General features: G+C 40.1%; 1 long non-coding RNA gene across 3 annotated transcripts; it reads left to right on the top strand.

The window, feature by feature from the left end:
* Positions 1-647: 647 nt before the first annotated feature.
* LOC26530649 (uncharacterized) lies at positions 648-3,152 on the top strand. Of its 3 annotated transcripts, none has more exons than XR_004303416.2 (3): positions 648-1,938; positions 2,082-2,273; positions 2,325-3,152. It is a non-coding gene; the product is annotated as an uncharacterized lncRNA (long non-coding RNA). The 3 variants fall into 3 exon arrangements; XR_004303417.2 differs by having other exon boundaries at positions 2,109-2,273; positions 2,337-3,150; XR_001450472.3 differs by having other exon boundaries at positions 2,337-3,150.
* The last annotated feature ends 404 nt before the right edge of the window (positions 3,153-3,556 follow it).

The raw sequence follows: 3,556 nt of genomic DNA, 5'->3' as shown, positions 1-3,556 counted from the left end.
CAACGTCAGCGCCCAGGGGGCATCTTGTTTAGTTTTGGGCTGGCCTTACACGTACACCGGTAGCTGGAGGAGGAGGCCAACTGCCTTTAGATGAACCCCTCTCTCGCACCGAGAGATCAACAGATCGTTGTTTATAGTCACAGCAGACACCAGCGGCCAGCGAATGCAACAAGTTCATTCGGACGCATTTTTGGTAAATTACTTGCTCCATGTGACGTCTGTATTGGACAATCTAGATCAAGATGATTCCTGTACATCGTTTACGACAGTTTATGACAGTTTAGTCCATGTTATCAATTACGGCAACTGTCAACAGAATAAGGCACACCACCAAGATACTTATGGACTTGCCCGCAAGAGACAAACAGAGTTTTGGCAAATAGGCAAGCGCTCCGTTTGCAAGGTTCTAATTATGATGATGATTTTGAGTATCAAATGGCAGCTAATGAAATATACACAAGATTATATTATTACTTAGTCAAAAATTTGACGAGCGTCAGACAAGCAAGCGAGAGGTCACCAGTTCAACTGCAATAACCATTTTCAAGTTTTTCTTATTTATTTTATTTAACCCGGGCGACATCGGGTAACATTTTCGATTATTTAAATATATAAATAGTAGGTCATGTTTATAATCTCAATAAAGATTTAGCATTTAGCAGCATGTCGAAATAGGGCATGACTAGTATAAAGAGATTGGAAATTTGTTCAAAATTGTTTATAACTAGCATGAAAATGCGTTACGTCCTAACGGTTTGTGTGGGATAAGAGGCTGGCTAGAGAAATTCCTGAGCAAATCTCCAAAAAGGATTTAAATTAATCCAAAGCAAGTTAGCAGCTGATGACTGGCATGCAAAATGCCAGACAGATTTATGAGAACGGACAGATTTGGAGCAAGAGGCTGGCAAACCGAATGAGGGGCTTTTGGGGGAAACACTGAGTTGGCAAACGATGTTACGCATTAGACAAACAACAAGCAGTCGGACGAGTCCAAATATAAAATCCGAGAGCTCGAGTTTCAAACTGAAGACGAAATTAAGCCGTATGCTGATTTCATTTTAATTACGAAGCTGCCTCACAGCGATGGCAATCAGGCATGGCAAAGCTGGATCAGCTTAGAGCGACAAGTGCGTAATGCACATGATGCATTCAAACAAACTAGTACGAGTGTGAGCCAGAGTCGAGTCCGAGTATAATTGCAGAGCAGCCAGATTGAGCTAAAGATGCCAACCCAAATACGAAAGTCGACTCTTGAATTAGCCAGACTGTGGCCGCTGAGAACTGTGGCCTCGTGTTCACTTAGCGATCGTCACCTCCACTTTTGCGTTCGCCATTCGTCAAACTTTGTTAATGTGTCGGGACCAAGTGCAACAGTCATAACTCATTTGCCACTAAACTGGCTGCCCAAAACGTATTTATTGTTTGGGCCATGAACGTGAGCCCCGTTCAGGAAAGAAAAAAAACCATACAGCCACAGCAAATAACAAAAATGTTGCAAATTGGAATTATGTATGGCCAGTCCTATGAATAGGGCAGCAAAACCAAGTCAGACGCCTCTTGCACGTCACGCATTTTACTGAGTAGCCCGTGGGCCAGCTCCATTTTACCCCTGAACCCGACGACTGCGTCGGCTGCCCGCAGCGCAACAATGAATATGGACAAACTTGCAAGCGCAGGCGAAAGTTTTTTTTCTTCATTTAATTTTTTTGTTTGTGGAATAGGAGGACTTGGACTTTCATTCAGTGCCAGAGCCAGCGACACGTTGGCGACATTGACAAATGCATTTGGGATCAACGACGCGTTGACGTGCGCACGCATACAAAACTCCTAAAATAATATATTGTAATATATACTTGCAGCGTATAGGATGCCCTTGTCCTGGAAAATGTTCGCTGGGATTATGTTGTGGACTTTACAATTAGTTCATAGACATTTGCTGTAAGTTTCCATCAACTAAATATAATTATTTTTGTTGATATATTACTCTCTCTCTCTCACTCTCTCTCTCTCTGTCTCTCGCTCTATTACTTACTATTCCTAACTCCCGATCCACTTCCTCTCTCAAATATCGCCTCTCTAAGTGATTTTCATAAATGCAATGTATGCAGAGTTTAATTCGATTTTTACTGTAGTTTTATTCTCAAATTTTTATGTGATGATTTTTGTTGTGATCAAGATTTTGTAGTGTAGATTTCAACTTTTAAAAAATGTTATTGGTACTAGCTACCAACCCCTGCAACCAACTCCTGCAATAGAAGAATTAGAGATATGTAGTAAGTACTATTGTAAAATCCTAATATTATAAATAGCTAAATTTTATAAAGGAAATATTTCAGAAATATCATAGGACTCGAGGAGCTGCGCATGAGATGAAAGCTACGGCGGTTCATTGCATGCGATCCTAATGTTTTATTAGACTGGTGCAAGTTTTAGTTTATTGTATTAGACTGTCGAAACGATGCGACATCCAAAGGATGGTACCCAATCGTACCTACCTCCGCACCCCACTCTCCTCCAAACGCTGGCAATTATGGCGCGCGTGACACTCGCCGCTTTAGCCGCTTATCTTTTATTTAACGTGTTCGCTCTGTATAAATATGGAGTAGCCGGAGCTGGAGCCGGAGCCTCAGAAGCTGGGCTACTCCAGCCGGCTAGCCAGCCAACCAGCCAGCCAACCAGCCAGCCATCCAGTCAACCAGCCGGCAATAGCTTCATTTGTGTCGCCGCCGTTGCCTTTGCAACTCCTGCACTTCATTAATTATGCGAGCTGCTCTCAGGCTCGCCGGCTTACGTCTAGCGGATGGGGAGCAGAATGGATGGGCACGGCCAAGCAATGTTCCAGTCATCGTCATCGTCAGCGTCATCGTCATCGTTTGCGGCATGATAAAGTTGTAATTTGTTGGCAGTTAAAGGTGTTGCTTATAGTGCAACTAATCGACGTAATAAACTAAACTATGCGTAGCTAAACGAGGTCTCTACAATTTGTCGCAAATGATGATGATGATAATGATGCTAATGATGATGGTTACAAATGATGAAATATCAATCAACAGAAACTCTATAAAAGTAAGTAAAGGAAGAATTAGGATAAAGATCAATGTAAAACTGAAATCGTGTAAAGAGATATTATTGAAAAATGTTTATGCACTTTAATTATTTAATTTTAAGTTAAAATTTTGAAATGTTTAGGTACTCCACATTGCTAAACTTTTATATTATCCATTTATTTTTGTAACATGAAATGTTATCATGTAGATATGTGAAATTCTTAACATTAACACTCACATAAGAAGTGTTGGAAAGCAATACGTTTACTTAGAATATGTAACATGCTTAGCATAAAATGACTATTGAGTGTTGAAATTTCTGGAAAATATAAAGGGAAAGGTTCAAGTAATTAATATATCAAATTGATGTTAAAGTGCTTTATATATTAGATAGCTCTTGGCAAGTAATATATGTATATGAAGTAATAAAACAGAGTAACTCGGAGAGAATATATTAAACTCAGAAAGACTTATACGTGCCTTTTGTTAACGTCGAAATGATACAATAT

This window comes from Drosophila virilis, chromosome 3 (genome assembly GCF_030788295.1).
Source record: "Drosophila virilis strain 15010-1051.87 chromosome 3, Dvir_AGI_RSII-ME, whole genome shotgun sequence".
NCBI lineage: Eukaryota > Metazoa > Arthropoda > Insecta > Diptera > Drosophilidae > Drosophila > Drosophila virilis.
The sequence above is the reverse complement of the archived record's forward strand: the minus strand, read 5'-3'. Positions and strand labels throughout refer to the sequence as shown.